The sequence below is a fragment of the Chenopodium quinoa genome, unplaced genomic scaffold (assembly GCF_001683475.1).
Source record: "Chenopodium quinoa cultivar QQ74 unplaced genomic scaffold, ASM168347v1, whole genome shotgun sequence".
Taxonomy (NCBI): domain Eukaryota; kingdom Viridiplantae; phylum Streptophyta; class Magnoliopsida; order Caryophyllales; family Amaranthaceae; genus Chenopodium; species Chenopodium quinoa.
Window position 1 is genome coordinate 1,280,860 of NW_018744394.1, and position 18,100 is coordinate 1,298,959.

At 42.9% G+C, this 18,100-nt stretch overlaps 1 pseudogene; it reads right to left on the reverse strand.

Moving 5' to 3' along the window:
• Window positions 1-1,946: 1,946 nt before the first annotated feature.
• Window positions 1,947-7,742, reverse strand: LOC110696865 (annotated as a pseudogene).
• Window positions 7,743-18,100: the final 10,358 nt, after the last annotated feature.

Here is an 18,100-nt window from a genome sequence, read left to right on the forward strand (position 1 = left end):
AAGATCTCCATCGTATATCAATTAGCATTCTTACTCTCTTTTCTCTTTATGCTTTCTTTAATTGCTTTGTTTATCATGTTTGAATACATTTCCTTCTACTAGGTGTTGAGTGAAGCTTTGTAATGGTTCATTGAGTTATTTAAGATAAATTTGATGATAATTGTGTGATTAAATTGATTGAATTGATGATGGCATGTTGTTTGTTTTAGATTGGATTGATCTCACATGATAGCAAACTTAATTGCATATTAGTTCTAGTTTGATAAGGGATTGTGAATTAAAATTGATATATTTGATTGCATTTTGGGTAAATTTCTTCTATGCACCTAGTCAATGAGGGATCTAGGCTAGGAATTTGAGAGATTTCTCTTGAGTGTAATTAATTCTCATTTTAATTCTTTCTTTGCATGATTGTTTATCAATTGAATTCTCATTAACTTGTTAATTGTTCAAAGTGGACCTTTGCCTCTAGTAGACTTAATAATATTTTGTTCTTTATATGTGTTTTAGTGTAGTTGTAGTGTCCACTATCCATAAACCAACTGCAACGTAGCTTAAGCATTAGATCGAGAACAATCTAACATTTCCGTTCCTTGTGGTTCGACTCGGAACTTACCACTAGACTTTTTTAGGGATTAGTTTAGGATTATAATAAATTTTGTTTGACCGTGAGAAGGTTAGTCAACAGCCTAATTTCCCCGCGTTCAGGTAGCCGTTGGGAGACTAAGTCTCGAGTTTATCTTCTCGTGAAGGATATTCTTTGGATACATTTCAAATATCTTAAGTTAATCTTGTTGCTGGGAAATAGTTGTTACACCATTGTGGGCTTTGGTTAATTCCGCGTCTCGCGCTGGATCGGTTACCAGCCCTTTCGTCGTCCCTCAATGTCGTAGAGTCAAGTCGTGCGTCGGGCCGTACTTGAAAATTGACTATAACAACTAACAAGCATGTTGTATGCATGGCATTGGTTAAAAGACAAGTTTAACACAATTACAAAGTGTTTGTATATCATTAGAAATAGCTTCTCTGGATTACAGTATTACAGGAAATGTCACGCTAAGTTTACATACAAAAAAGGATGTTAAGACTAGACCTGGCAAATGGGTCATTCGGGTCGGGTATGGGTCAAGTTTGGGTCAAAAGGTTATCGGGTTAAGTTCGGGTCGGGTCGGGTCATTTCGGGTTTCGGGTTGATTTCGGGTCGACTGATAATCGGCTCAGGTCGGGTATCGGGTCAACACTTCGGGTTGAGTTCGGGTCAGGTCAATTTTCGGGTCACTAGTTTCGAGTCATTTCAGGTTGGGTCAATTTTCGGGTCGGGTCAATTTTCGGGTCAATTTCGGGTGATACATTGGGTTACACATTACAGATTAATACAAAAAATTAAATTAATTTTATTACGTTTTATTTCTATTTCGGTTTGCTAAGGTCAAGTCTTTAGCTTAAATAGATTCTGGTCATTTCAGGTATAAGATAATTTTGGTTCGAGTGACTTTGGGTTTCGAGGCTATTTGGGTCAATTAATTCAATTTAAAGGTCGGGTCAACTTCGGGTCGGGTCATTTCGGGTCTCGGGTCAACTTCGGGTCGGGTCATCTCGGGTTGGGCCGTTTCAGGTCAAGGTCAGGTCAGATCCACTTCGGGTCGGGTATGGGTCGGGTCGGGTTGATTTTGGTTTTGGGTCAGTTTCGGGTCACTAGTTTCGGGTCAATTTCGGGTCATGGGTCTGGGTCATCGGGTCTGGGTCACGATTGCCAGGTCTAGTTAAGACCCCTTGAGTACATTCATTACTTTGTGCTCTACGCAGAAGCTCACTGAGATACCTTGCAAAATCATCTTCCCGTGGCCTCCAAGGCTCCAACCTTGTATTTCCTAAAAATGTACAATATTATAATTATAGAAAGATACAAAATCTGTAATATGGGCAATCTATATGCTAACTCGACGCTATGCATTTGCAAGTTTCCGGAGTTGCTCAAATGCTTGCATGGTTTCCACATCAAATCCTCCAGCAAACTGTAATTGGCGCAGGAAAAAGAAAAAGTTACAAAGCAAATACTAGTATATTTCTAACAGAATGGAATGGATAGAACAAATAGTACATCATATTCTGCTGAGGAATTTTAATTAGCTCGTAAGACCAATTATTTGTGTTATTTTATGACTAACCTGGTGAATTCTAAAAGCAAACCGCACTCCTTGAAGAAGCATGTAGTCCATAGCAACATCTTTTTCAAGTGATGATCGCGATTGGAGTTCAGTAGCCACTCTATTCATGTATTTCTTTGCTAACTTTACAGACCCAAGCTTTACCTGCACAATATAATGAAGTAAAATGAAAATCAGCCCTACCTTGGAATATGATTACATTCGATGAACAAAATATAAGCATAAAAAATAAGGTCTTCTTAAGAAATATGGGAAGCACTGAAGCAGACTACAAATTTGATAGTCGAGATTCTATTGGGCATCAACTGAAATAGAGGCAAGTAACTTAGTTGAACACAGTTCAAATTCATTGAGTTATCATGTAAACTCAATTTTATTAGCTATTGTACCTTTTTATCAAATTAGTATCCACTTATAAAATTGTTAAGCTGAGTTTACCAACAGTAGAACCTGCTTACAGAACTAAATTCCAAAAAATGTTTCATCTAATGTTTGGAGCAACAACTTCATTTTAGGCCTGGAATAAATAAATATCAACTGCACCAGGGAAAGTTATTAGAGAAATATTATTTAAATTCGTTTGCAGATGTTGTAATGTTAATTACTTCCCTTACTGCTGAATTAATGTTAGCTAATTCTGATGAAACAGTGCTGCTAAGGTCATGTGCATAGGCCAATAGCATAATATTGTGATTAGATTATTTCAGTACAGAAAAGAACAAGTATTCAATTATTAGCAGAGAAGCGAGTTTGCTAAATGATATTAATTTATGCAACTGGGGTGTTTGAATGCATAGCAAAGAAACAATTATTTAGATAGTGTGATGAAGAAACCCAAAACGGGCAAACAACAAGGGAATAAGAAGGCTAAACAGCAGGAAGCAGCAACAACTAGCAAATCCAGAGCAAATTCATCAAAATGTCTAATATTAAACAGTGAAACTTTAGTGGCAGTTTGTTACTCTCCTATTTTCTTTGCATTTGAAGCAAACGCCCCTTTTGAAGTATACATCTAGACTAATAATAGATAATAAGAGGTAATGACAAATGTTTTCAATACATCCTTGTCTGCAACATTTCCCAGAACCCAGCTGTATCAAATAATTGAGACAGTTATTTCAAAGGAACTCCATATTACAAAAAAAACATATAATTAAACTCTATTCCTTTTCTTACAAATGGACTACATACTATCAGACCTAAAAAGAATCCATGCACAATGTATGACTTGATACTAAATAGCAGACACATGACTAATTAGTAGCAGCTATAGTATTCAGATTTCGTTATTAAATTGAAAATGCGAACCATCTGGTCCTTTTGTTATGAACAGTATGTGACAAGAGAGAGGAGCAGGGAATTTAGGGAAAGGGTAACAGGACTTGAACGTAGGAATAAACCAATGAAAAAAACAGGGAAGCTAGCTTCAAAGTAGCCATCTATACCTCTCTAGATATCAGTCTCCATACGTAGGACAAGAGGCATGGATTTTTATATTGTACACCATTTGGTTGCAAAATTTAGCAAGGCTGTGAACATTCTAGTCGGAACATTATATAAATGTTTTTGGTTTATTTCTGAACAGAAGTGCTCTATAATAACATTATCCGTCCCGATTATGAGTTATTCCAGCCAATACTTTATGTTCTCTCTATAAAGACAACAGCAAGAAAGATAATTATCAGCTGAATTAATGTTTTAAGATATGAGTTATGAATTGCCATAAAATACCAATATTTACAACTTTGTCCTTAGTCCCTCACTGTTTATTTGCTGAACTCTCAAGCCCCACCCTCTTCCTCATAGTCGAAGATCAGAGTACCAATAAAGATGTCAAAACGCCTCCTCTTGCCTGTATCACAAGAAGATAGTCCAGAACCATGACCAAGGAAAGACTCTTGACCTTAAAAAATGAATGAGCTAAGATTAAAAGCAATTAAGGATGGCATTTTATATATTCTTTAGAGAACCAGCAAAACTAATGAAGGCATTGATTTGGTGGCAATCGTTGTGCAAAGTTGTCATTGAGAAATTTTCACTTGCTCATTATGCCATGTTTTGTTAGAAAATAGGAAGGAGATTTTAACTATTTCTACACGACTACACCCATGTTCCTCCCTAATGATCATATGAGAAAGCACTTCTGACAAAAATTATAACCAGAGTGATTATAATAAGTATAGGACAATATTGCAGCAAAAGCATAAACACAAACACACCTTGCTAATGATACCACTATCTAGCATCCAATCTGTAGGAATTTGGAATTCTTTACAACTTCTGATCAACGACTCCCTTATTCGAAGTACATTGTATACAGTACGTTCAATCCTGATATCAAATATCAAGAAATTCTTGAGATAAAATCAACTAGAGTAGAAAATTTTATGACATGAAAATGCAATGTCCGAAGAATAATCTGTCCGTACTTCTCAGACAATGAAACCATTTTTCTGAAGGCTATGTCACAGGGTAATCGAGAATCATCATGATAATAAGTGACTTCCAACTCCAATTTCTTAAGATCTTTGTAGCCAAATGCAGCTTCTCGCAAGGTGTCAGCCTTCTTTTCTGGCCAATCAAAGTGCTTTAAGACTGCCCTTCCATCCACCTTACAAATAATAAAACCACAAGAGACATTCAGATTCATAAATTTTCTGTTTTTACTTCAAAAGAATTACAAAACTTATGAAGTTTGACAACAGTAAGGTCATCATCAGACATAAAACATTCTTTCAGCAATTATAAAAGGCATTAAGAAATGAAGTACAATAAACACTTTACTCACAAGGAAGCACAGTTCATCATCCAGCCACTTGACGAATGCCACAATGTCGTCTATATTTTGGTACACCGCACTATTAACTTCTTGAATCAATGAATTAACAAAATCCCCTTGAGTCTCAACATCTGCCTTAATCTATACAAACAATACCATTATAAGCATTAAAGCCAATAATGATAAAAGCACTTACTAAAACAGACCAACAATAGCTCTTTTAACAAGTTAAATGTTAAATCATGAAATATGAAAGAAAATATAAATATTGAGAACTTACAGCAAGCAAATATGAGGATCGATTCTCAATTTCTCCTATCATGTTGCTTCGAACACTTGATAAATTAGGAGAATCAGATACTGCTCCTCCCGACGAATCTCTTCTTGAGTCTCTCTTCATCAATGAATGATAAAACTCCACAACTTGTGGTGCACGTTGCACAGCTCCGACATTACTTCCTGCTGAAAACCGTTGAGAAGGTGGGGGAGGAGGAGGAGGTGGCGGTGGTGGGGGTGCCACAAGACTCTGACCATCACTGGCTTCTTTTGCTTCATTTGGCTTTGCAGAAGAAGGTCTTGGAGGGGGGTTTGGAATCCTTAAGGCCCTCGTTTCAACTTCTGTTGGACCAAAAACACTGATAGTTTCTAACTTTTGATAATCTAGTGAATCATCTGAATCTCCCTTACATTCCACTTCTTTTAAGCACATAAACCCGTCTGATTGTCTTCTCCTATTCACCATTAAGTCCTCATCTTTTGATCCACTTATGGAGTGTCTTCTTCCTGAACTATTATCTTCAATGTGTCCCTCCCACCTTTTTTCAAGCATTGAATCGATCAAACAATCTTGACTTGATAAATTTTCATTAGTTACAGGCCATCTATTAAGCTTCTTTAAAACACTCCATCTCCTAGCACTGCTGCACTCTAGAGGATATCTAGCTGGTGGGGTATTTTCTACGGACTGAGTGGTCGATTCCACATCAGCAGCACCACACAAACAAGGGTTTTGAAGTTCATTGCGTAATTGAGCATTAACCCACCTTAAGTAAGCAAGCTCTTCAACCTCATTCAATCTATTCATCTGCAACCCCTCTACTTGTTTTGACAAATCTTCATTTGTACGCTTTAAAATGATGCCTCTGCTTTTACTTTCCCCATGACTTCACTCTAATCATATTCAAACATTTAAGTTCAGTACATAATTGTCCAAATAATTTTAACAGAATGGAGCATAAAGCCTTACTAAACCTTCTGTGTTTTGAAATTAGCACATAACACTAAGTTAGTAAATTATACTGCCTACGTACATACTAAACCTTCTAGCTGCTCACTTGCACAGCAAACACTTGCTTCAGCATCAACTTATCAATTTTGACCAAGCGATTAACCATGTTCGGCTCTATCATCAACTATCATAAAATTCATAATTAGTATAATCAGAAACATCGCCTTTCTACATTCTGGGTATATTATACCCTAACTATTGTGTATTAACCATAAGCTTATCTTATAAGTCTGGATTCGTTGCTCGATTATACTATAGAAAAGGTTGAGACCATGCAAGAATGGAGTTATATATTACACATGAATCTCCTTTTAACCTCAACTGTCCATGTCAGATACTCAACACTCTAACACAAGCACGAGTGCAAGACACTTGCTTATGGACGAGTCCAGCACTCGTACAATTACATGAATGGAGTATCAAAACAGAAAGCAGCCACTTCCAGATTGTATACAAACAACATAATTAAAACAACATTTATCAAGATCAACCATAGAAATTTAAAATACTTGAGAAAATAAAAAAATTTACCTCAGAATTTTTTGCACAATTTGACAGCTGAGATTCCAGAGAAGCTACTCTACTGGAAAGATTTCTCTTCTGAAGCTGCAACTCCTTGTTAAGGCGCCGGAGTTGAACCACTTCCATTTCAACATTTTTCGGCTTTTTCGATTTTTCAATGAAACCCTCATTCCCACAATCTTCTCTCCCATCAATTCCATTCTCAAAATCAGATTCTAACAGTTTAATTTTCCTAGTGAGGCTCTCAACCTCATTCTTCTTACCTTCAACTTCCTTTTCTAATTCCAAAACCTTCTGCTTATTCCTACATTCTGACAACTCCGATTGCAATTGAAACTCCCTTTGCTTTGATTCTTTCAAAAGGGTCCTCAAATTCTCAATCTCAATAAACAAATCTTGCGACGACGATACCGTAAGTTTACTACTATTATTGCTGTTCTGTAAAGCATGAGGATGAACTTGAGTTGCTGCAACAGAGCAAGATAAATCACTGATTAAATTCTTTACCTTACTCGAAACGGGTAGATTCCCACCTAAATTGTTGTTTTTTAATTCAGATGACCCAGATACTTTAGCTGCTGCTGCCATTGTTGTTGCCTGAAGCTTACTTTTTCTCTCTCCTCCTAAACCCTTTACAATATGAGAATCCCATGAAGAAGCCGATTTGAATTTGGAAGATGAATTTTTACCTGATTTTACATTCTTTGGTGGCTGATTTTCATTAGAAAACTTCAGTTTTCTGGGTTTTTTGATTTCTTCTTTCATTGTTCACGCTAAAATACTTGGATTTTTAATTTTTCGGGGGAAATTAATGAAGGGTTTTCAAAATGAGATTATATATAATCGATTGGAAAGTTGAATGAATAATGAAGCTCTGATATCAATGAAATTGGGGAGCGTGGGTTTAATTTGAAGCCGAGAAATATGGCAGGCTTTCATTCAGACAATGTGACTTTCTAAAGTTTTGAAATTTGAATGTTTATTAAAGGAGATGGAGGGCTTTGGTGAGAGCAACGGTCGTATTATTTCCCGGCTCACGGTCCACTTGAGGCTATTATATTCCCCGGTCGTACACTCCATTATATTCGACCCGAATTGAAGTTAAATCTTAAATCCAAATTCAAAATTAGGGATGTTAGTGGGGACTTGACCCGCCCCAGTGGAACGGAGATAGATCTCGGCTTGGCAAGTGGTGGTGGGGAGGGGATGGAGATAAGAATTATACCCGCCACGGGTGATGGGACGGAGGTAGATTTTAAATTGTATCCGCCTTGGGACGAGGGTGGATTTTAAGTTGTACCCGCCCTATCTTTAAAAATAGAGATATATTTTTTTATACTATTTTATAAAAAAAATTACATGAAATAAAATATTAATTATAATACTTTATACTATACTTATATTATAAACAAAAACGTATGTAATATTAAGAATTTTTTTATTGTAATACGTATTAATTACATAAGATTGTTGATTAGGGGATTTTTATCCACCAATCACCGTCTGACAAGTGGACCAACCAGGTTCCGCCACGTGTTCTTCACGAAGGCCAACAGGAACCTGCCACGTGTCAATCACAGATACGTCCTCTACGGACCACTTAAGACACGCCACGTGTCCGCCCATGCCAAATGGGAAAACCGGCCATCAAGGCCCAGTCCAGTCTAGAGGCCCGGTCAGCCCTAGGTTTACCTTAAACCTAGAGAGTTGCACGCTTCTCAAGGCTATAAATACTCGATTAATCCTCATTAATCACGGAATCGAATAATCAAGAGATCAAGCAGAGAAGAACAGAGTTATTAACAACCGGCTAATCTCGCTAACGACGCAGATTACCAACACTAAGCACTCTCACCTAGAGAGATCTCATTACTTTAATTTCTGTATTAATTACTCCTTAATCAGGTACTAACTTGACCGTTGGAGGCGGAGCTCTCAGGAGTCTCCGTTATTTTGCAGGTACAGGCGTCCGGTTCCAGTCTCGGAATTGTAACTCTCCCGCAGGACATCAGAAAACCCCGAAACATTTGGCGCCGTCTGTGGGGAGAGTACTTCAGAGATGGCATCCAAGTCTGTACCGACTCCAGAAGAGAGGCGTCACCTAGACGACCCTCAAGTTCAGTCGGACCATGATACCGAAAGTGAATTTGAAGTTGAAACTCATACAGCTCCAGACGGGACCCTAAGGGCCCGACGTACCCGTCATACCGAAATGAGGGAACGGGAGTGTCTTCAAACAGGAAGCGAGCCAGCAGGCGCACCGCTTGCTCGGCAACAGCCGACTGATGGGTCTGCTCCCATCACAAGGAACGAACTCATGACCTTCATGAGGGACTTCAAGGGAGAGATCCAAGAGTTGATCAACAAAAAACCGCCTGCTTCAGTCAAAGAGCAGTCGGCCAAGAAACCTTCCACTTCACTGAAGAGGAAGCCAGTTCAAGGGCGAGAGGCGACTCCCCATCCTAAATCCAAGAAGCGGGAGCCGCCTGCTCTTGATTTCACAAAACTCCGTTATCCTACGGGAAATAGGAAACCGGTTCGTCATATTCAGGCGGACGGGTCAAAGCAAACGTTCACAGATGCTCGGCACCTGCTAGAGCAGAAGAGGAGTGACAGATTATCAGAGTCGGCTTCTACTTCAAATTTTCAGGACAGTTTGCGAAATGCCTCGATGAGGCATACTCAGTCGTACCATGAGAGTCAGTCAGGCGGCACCTCCCGTCAGTCCGGCTTTCATAGTGCCCAGGCGGTACCAAACTTACCATTTGTGCCGCAACAACAGTATTTTATGCAGCCACCTCCATTTGGTGGACCTGCAGCAAAAAACGTCCAACCTACGGACTGGCAGCTACGGCTGCTTAGACTTGGTGAACAGCCGTCGGCCTTCTCCAAGGAAATTACTGAAGCCGCTCAGCCGGCCAAAGTAAAAAATGTTCTAGTAGGCGCCTATGACGGCACTACTAACCCAGAAGACCATCTGATGGCATTCACCAACCTGATGTACCTTCAAGGGTTGGATGATCCCACTTGGTGCAAGTGTTTCCCAGCGACTCTCAAGGGAATTGCACAGCAATGGTTCGGCAACCTGCCGACTGGTTGTGTAAACAACTTCAGGACGCTTGCTTACTTATTTGCCTCCAACTTCGCCATGAACATCCCTGCGAAGAAAACGACCCTTGATTTGGGAACAATTCAGCAGGGCGAGAAGGAGGGGCTTCGTTCCTACATCCGGCGGTTCAACCTGATGAGAATACAGATTCAAGGGTTACCGGATGAGGTAGCTTATACTGACTTTTTTAGAGGTCTCAAAGACGGGTCTACCTTCAAATTTGATTTAGTTCGAAAAAGGGTGGCGACTCTTCAAGAGGCCTTGATTGAAGCAGAAGCCTATATACAGGCAACTGATCTGTGTACGATGAAACAGTCGAACGGGAAGAGGTTCGACAAAAGAGAGGGACGACAGAAACAGTCGTCCAACAAAGATGAGAAAAGAAAAGAGGCCTGGGCGGCTGATTCCTCTAAACAGCCGGCCCAGAAAAAGAAAAAAGAATTCAAACCATACTCCCCAAAGTATGTGTTTAACAAGGATAACCAGTTTATCCTAAAAGAAATAAAGGGACGGCTCTCAATTGAGAAGCCGCTCCCCATGAAGGGTTCTGCGGGCAACCGGAACCAAGACAAAATATGTGCTTATCATGATGACGTTGGTCATCACACCAATGACTGCATCAGTCTCATGCGGTACCTAGACCGCTTGGCTGATCAAGGTGATCTTGACACTTATGTCAAGAAATCTACGGGGAACACTTCCTCAAAAAAGCAGTCGGCCAAAAAGAATCAACAGGCCGACAGTTCCGATACAGATGATGCAGTCGTCTACACCATTGCAGGCGGCTTCTCAGGAGGCGGCCCCACTATTAGGGGCAACAAAGATAATATAAGGCGGTTAGATGTAAACTCCGTTCACCAAAAACAGCCGTCCAAATATACATTTCCTGAGATTGTCATCACTGAAGAGGATCTAGGAGGAATAAGGGGGCCGCATGACGACCCTCTCGTTATTGAATGTAAAGTGGCCAACCAGAGAGTTGGCCGAATCCTCATAGATACCGGGAGCTCCTCAGATCTCATCAGCAGCAAATGTCTGTCAAAACTGAAATATCAGACGGACTGCATACATCCGGCCTCCCACCCTTTAATAGGGTTTGGAGGAGGAGTCGTCCACCCACTGGGACGAGTAGATCTACCCATTCGCCTGGGCGAAAAAGGGGAAGGACGACACATGGTAGTCCGGTTCCTAGTAGTAGAGGAACTCTCGGCCTACAACATGATTCTGGGTCGACCAACCCTGAATAATTCCAAGGCTGTTATAATCCCGTCACTTATGCTGCTTAAGTTTGAAAGGGATAATGGAACAGTCGGCTCCCTAAGGGGAGATCAGAGGATGGCCCGAGAGTGCTATCTCTCGGATGTCAAGCCCACTGTTATGGCCACCGGGTCAAGTGGAAAAAAAAAGACCTTGACAGCGTCAAGGAGAGTGCGCCTGTTCAAGAAACAGGCGACAAAAAGAGAAAGGCACCCCAGACAGAGTCCGCAAGAAAAGCAAGAAAATAGCAATCATTGGCAGAGGACCGGCCGAATGAGTTCCGACCTCAGCCGGCTGGTGAACATGCGGACCTGATATTAGACGACTCCCGTCCTGACCGAACAGTCAAAGTTGGGACGACTGCTCTGAGAAATCTTGGTGATGACTTTCACAACCTGTTGAAAGAATACAAGGACATCTTTGCATTTGAAGTCCATGAAATGCCAGGCATTAGTCCTGATCTGGCAGTACATAAACTCGCTGTGGATCCGAAAAAGAAGCCGGTACGGCAAAAGAAGCGGAACCATGGTGAAGAAAGAGGTCAGGCGGCAGCCGCCGAAGTCAAAAAATTACTTGATGCAGGGTTCATTCGGCAATGTTACTTCCCAGACTGGGTTGCAAATGTGGTGCTTGTTAAAAAGCCGAATGGCACCTGGCGAATGTGTGTAGACTACACAGACTTGAACAAGGCGTGCCCCAAAGACAGTTACCCTCTGCCTAAAATTGATAATCTGGTCGACTCAACAGCCGGCCATGCCATGATGAGTTTTATGGACGCCTATTCTGGTTTTCATCAAATTCCTTTATGGAAGAAAGATCAGGAGAAGACGGCCTTCGTCACTGATCAGGGATTGTACTGTTACACGGTCATGCCGTTTGGTCTTAAGAATGCCCCGGCTACCTTCCAACGAATGATAAACACAGTGTTCTTTGATCAGATTGGGAGAAACGTCGACGCATATATTGATGATATGATTGTCAAAACTAAACTTCAGAAAGATCATCTGACGGACCTCCGAGAAACGTTCGCCACACTCAGGCGGCACCATGTCATGCTCAATCCCAAGAAATGTGTATTTGGAGTTGAGTCTGGGAAATTTCTCGGATTCCTTATCAATCAGAGAGGAATAGAGGCGAACCCTGAGAAGGTACAGGCGGTCATTGACATGCAGTCGCCTCGTACCGTCCGAGAGGTTCAGAAGTTAACGGGTTGTCTGGCGGCCTTGGGGAGATTCCTAAGCCGATTAGGCGACAAATGCCTATACTTTTTCCAGGCAATTAAGAAAAAGGCAAGGTTCGAATGGGGGCCGGATGCTAAGGCCGCCTTCCAGAAATTAAAGGTTCACTTGCATTCCTTGCCGAGGCTGGTCAGCCCTTTGCCCAAAGAAGATCTCTACATGTACCTGGCCGTCTCTGATCATGCGTTAAGCGCTGTGCTCCTTGCTGAAAGGGACGGCTGTCAGCTCCCGGTCTACTTTGTCAGTCACGTACTGAAAAATGCCGAGTTGAGGTATCCCCTAGTGGAGAAATTTGGTCTTGCACTCTTCATGGCTGTTAAAAAATTGAAACCCTACTTTTTGGCACATGCAGTCGTCGTGTATACAGACCAACCTATCAAGCGGCCACTTACCATCATGGAGTCGTCAGGCCGAATGATCAAATGGGCCATAGAAATACAGAGCCTCGAAATTACTTTCGAGCCTAGAAAAGCAGTGAAGGGGCAAGCCTTTGCTGATTTTATTGTAGAGATGACTCGTCCTCCTGACTCTCAAGTTCCAGACCAAGTCTGGAAGGTATATGTGGACGGAAGCTCTACTTCAAATGGTTGTGGAGCAGGCGTCGTATGTCAATCTCCAGAGGGCGACAGGTTCGAGTATGCCCTACGCTTCAGTTTTCAGGCTTCAAACAATGAGGCAGAATATGAAGCTTTACTAGCCGGGATCCGCATGTGTAAGGCGGCAGGGGCAAGAAAAATAGACGCCTGTTCTGATTCACAATTGATAGTGAGTCAGTACAATGGCGAATACGAAGCAACACATCCGGCCATGATCAAGTATTTACAGGCGGTCCGACAAGCAGTCGGCCCCCTTGAGGATTTCCATCTGATCCAAGTGCCGAGATCAGAAAACAACCAGGCAGATGCACTTTCGAAATTAGCATCATCCGCCTCCTCCGATACTCCTCGAACTGTTTTTTGGGAAGTAATGGAGAAGAGAAGCATCGAGGAAAACCCTATTGGAATCCTAGACAGAAGCTCAACCTGGATGGATTCAATCAGGGCATATCTGACAAACGGTACACTGCCGGATGATCCTCAACAGGCGGCAGCACTGAAAAAACGAGCCTCCTGTTTTGAAATGATACAGGGAGAACTTCACAAGAGGGGGTACCTTCAACCCTTCTTAAAGTGTGTTACTCCTGAAAAGGGACGAGAGATACTAGATGATCTTCACTCTGGTTTCTGTGCTTCCCATATAGGTGGTAGGATGCTTGCTCAAAGGGCAAGACGGCAGGGCTACTTTTGGCCTACTTTGGAAGCGGATGCAATGGAGATGGTGAAAAAATGTGACAAGTGCCAAAGGTTTGGCAAATTAATTCACCGTCCGGCTACTGACCTCACTACCATTCACAGCCCACTGCCGTTTGCTAAGTGGGGTATGGACATTCTGGGTCCATATACGCCTGCTACAGGCGGCAGAAGGTATATACTTGTTGCCGTTGACTACTTCACTAAATGGGTAGAGGCGGAGGCTGTAAAGGGAATCAAGACGAAAGATGTAATTTCATTCATTTGGAAAAACGTCATCACTCGGTTCGGGGTTCCCATGTCTATGGTTTTTGATAATGGTCCCCAATTTGAGACGCCTGTTCTCAAAAGCTGGTTGGGAGACCAAGGAATTGCACATTACTTTGCATCTGTCGGCCGTCCACAAGCAAACGGCCAGGTAGAAGCCTTTAATAAAATCATCTCAGACGGTCTCAAGAAAAAGATTGAACGAGCAGGCGGCCTATGGGCAGATGAACTACCACATGTTCTTTGGGCCATTAGGACGACTGAAAAAGGGGCGACTGGAGAAACTCCATTCCTCCTAACTTATGGTGCAGAAGCTGTTCTTCCAATAGAACACTACGAGCCGACTCTTCGAGTAATGCTATATGACGAAGAGGCAAACTGGGAAGCCATGCGCCTGGCATTAGACTCACTTCCTGAAAAGAGGGGCAATGCTGTTTTGCACCATGAGATCTATCGCCTGAGAATGACTAGATCATACAACAAAAAAGTACACAGGCGTCCACTCAAAGTAGGGGACTTTGTACTTAGAAAGATGGAAGCAGTCGGTAGGGCTAATGAGTTTGGCAAACTAACTCCCAACTGGGAAGGACCCTACCGAATCTATGAGGAAGTCAGGGACGGTACCTACCGTCTGGAAACACCAGACGGACAACCGTTGCCTCGAACCTGGAATGTAGATAACCTTAAAAAATATTTCTTCTGAATGATGTAAAGTAAAGAGCTACTTAATAAAGTTTGCACTTACTATTCAATTTTGTATTACGAGGGACATGCCGTCTGTACCTTTACAGTCGGCTACTCTCCATTGAGTATTTTTACTTTATCTTCAGAGGGGCATGCCGTCTGTTCCTTTACAGTCGGCTACTCTCCATCGAGTATTTTACTCACAATACTTAGCTAAAAAGATTAGGGCCTGGCCGATCCTGTGACTAACAGGCGGCTACCCTTCTTTTACTTAGCACCTACGTTCACCAAGAACTTACCAAGGCCACCGGCCGAATGATCAGACCAGGCGCCAAGCCACCTGATCAAATCTACAAAACTAATTCGACCTGTCCCAACATCATAGCAGGCGTCCGACGGCATCCCTCCGGATGAAATTCGTCGCAGAGAGCAGCTCCCTTTTGGGTGGAACATTGTTCTATAAACTAATTACACGGCACCTATACGACTGTCCCCAAGGGCAACCACGTAGCCGTTTTTGAGACAAGGATAACTCTATCACTAACCAAACCAGTGGTAGCAGTTGACATCTGAGTCAGATAACCGCCTGTATTACTTGGGATAAATGCAGGGGGTACCTATTGAGTTAATAGCCAACAAACATTGGCGAATCAAGGGGTCTAGCCGGCCTACGCCGCCTGGTACCTCTACTTCTCAAACAAAAGTGACGGCGACTGAGTAACTCCAAAGTTAACTCATAGTCACTCCTTCAAATTTGGTATGGAATCCAAAAAGTTTGAGTCGTCCGCCTGTTTTAAACAAACAAGGGCACTCGAACCCCTATTCCTACTGGATAACCTATTGAGTTAATAGCCAACAAACATTGGTGAATCAAGGGGTCTAGCCGGCCTACGCCGCCTGATACCTCTACTACTTAATCAAGATTGTGACGAAGACTAAGTAACTCCTATGTTAACTTAATAGTCACTCAAACTTAGTATGGAGCCTAAAAGGTATGAGTCGTCCACTTGTTTTTAATAAACAAAGGCTCTCAACCAATACTCTTGCTAGGTTAACAAATAACGAGTTAAAAGCCAACATTGGCAATAAAGGGAAACAACCGGTACCCGCCGCTTGTTTTCCTACTTAATTCCCTGGCTACTAGGTAATTCTATTTACTTGGTCAAATTGAATAAAGAGTTCGAATACCGATTGATTAAATGGCCGACTGATCATCTATCCTGGAAACAGACAACCAGTCGTCCAGGGGCATAGGCGGCATACTTACTATTTGTACCTGTCTTAACGTTCGGCCATACACAACAGTCGGTCTAGTGAGCAAATTAAAAATACTTAGACAAATTTGAACCAAAACAAAAATTTGATTAAAAATGAGCCGGCCATAAAAGACCAGCAGAATATTCAAAACCCCGGCCCCCTGGCCGGGTAATTACAAAGCAAACGGCACGCAGGCCGTGAAAAGAAAAAATACTTGAAGCTTAAGAAGGGGGCAGTTCAGTATCAGCAGCGGCCGCCTGGTCAGCACTTTTCTTGCTGGACTCGGCCTTGGCTGCACCTTCTTTTGATGCCTTACCCCCAAGTGGCACAAGCGCCACAACCGGCTCTTCCTCCTCCAACGCACCGTCCAACGCCTCTTCTTCAGCAGCCGCCAGGATCTGTTGATTATATATTTCCGAACACTGGCGGTACGTTCTTTCCCATGAGGCAAAGTCGGCACTGGGGAACAGTCGTTCCCAGGTCATGCGTTGAATTTGAGCGGAGTCTTCCACCATCTCCCGGACGAGCTCTTGTTTCTCTTGCTCGGCCTTATCCGAGAGCTCTTGGGTAAGACTCTTCTCCTGGTTCACCAGGCGTTCTTTTACGTTGGCCAAAGATTTCTCCATGGCTTCGTAAGAGTGCATTTTTTGGGGAAGGGGTTTCAGCTCGGCTTTAAGGTTGGTGACGGTCCCCTCCAGCTCGTCAACCTTCTTTTGGGCCGCCTCTAGCTGAGCCCGAACAGCGGCGGTCGCCTGCGCCTGATAATAAAGAAGATCAATGGTCAGTACTTCATTTTGGGCAATTTGAAACATTGCCTTATCACATCTGGAGGCGGCCATAGCCTTTGCGGCCTTTACCTCTTTGTTTTTCCGATCAATCGGCTTGCGTAGGCTGTTGACTCGGAGCAGGGCCTAAGTACAAAGAAAAACAGGCGTCAGTTTCCAGATAAAAAGTTAACAGGCGTCCTAGAACTCAAAAGCTCAAAAATATACTAAGTATACCTCAGCAAGGACCCCTGAAATTCCATCAAGGTCAAGGGTGCCGGCACCCCTGACCGCCTCCCTGTCAGATGGAGGAACTACTTTAACCATAGACTTGGCTACCTCAACCAAGTCAAGTCCCTGGGGGCCGGCTGCATTAAGTGAAAGGATAAAACAAGTTAGACCTAATCAAGAAGGAAGCAAGGGTAAGTTTTACAAGTGAGTGTCCATACATCTAGGCGGCCCCGCCTGGGTTTTTGAAGAAGTGGCCGGCTGCTTCTCAGCCGCCACTGTTTTCCTGGAAGACCCAGGAGAGCTTGCAACAGTCGTCCTCCGGGCCTTGGGGTCCGGCTGTTGCGAGGAAGAAGCCCTTGGAGTGCCAGACTGAAAACAAAAAGAGTTAGTATATGCATAAGACAACTAAAAGGGGAAGAGTTTTCAAAGCTTACCAAGGGTGCCTCCTTGTTGGGGGAGTCGGCATACGACTGCTTCATTAGCGAGACCCGCAGCATGGCCGCCGCAGTCTTAGATGCTGTTATTTTACTCATGGCGTCAGCTGCAAGAAATAAGCAGCAAAGTTAGTAAAAATCCCAAGTAAACAAGGCGTGAAAAAACAGAGTATTCGTCAGGCCGGCTACCTCTAGAGCACCGACTGCTGAGGCCACAGGCGGCCAAAAAGTACTCGTCATAGAGCCACTTGAAGCTCGGGACGCAGTTTAGGGGTACTTGCTCTCGTACCCCTGAAGTAGAGTTCACCCTGGTCTCTACTTTGAAGAGTCCTTTGTCTAGGATCTCTTTTTTAGCCTTTGGGGGAACAAGCGGCATGCTGCGGCCGCCTGCGAGAAGAGGCGGATCCCTATTCCACTTGTTAAAGCGTTTGTTCAGCTCCGTGTCTGAACCCTCGATAATAAGGAAGGTGTTCCGCCAATCCTTCCATTTGTTTGCCTTACCTCTCGTCATGAGGTAACCCCTATGGCTTGTTAATTGATACCAGCCGGTACCTCCCGACTTAGGGGTCCGGCTGAGATAGTTCATGTGGGCAAAAGCCTCAAAGCTTGGCTCCACCCCGTTCAGTTCGCACCCGGCCACATAGCCGAGTACGTTTACCCAAGAGTTGGGGGCTAACTGCCATAACCCCAGATCATACCCATCTAAAATCCGCTGAACAGCCGGATGTAATGGGAAGCGCAGTCCAGCTTTGATGGCCGCCACATAGCAGCCAAAGCAGCCGTCACCATAGCTGGTACCAGCCGGCCAGACGA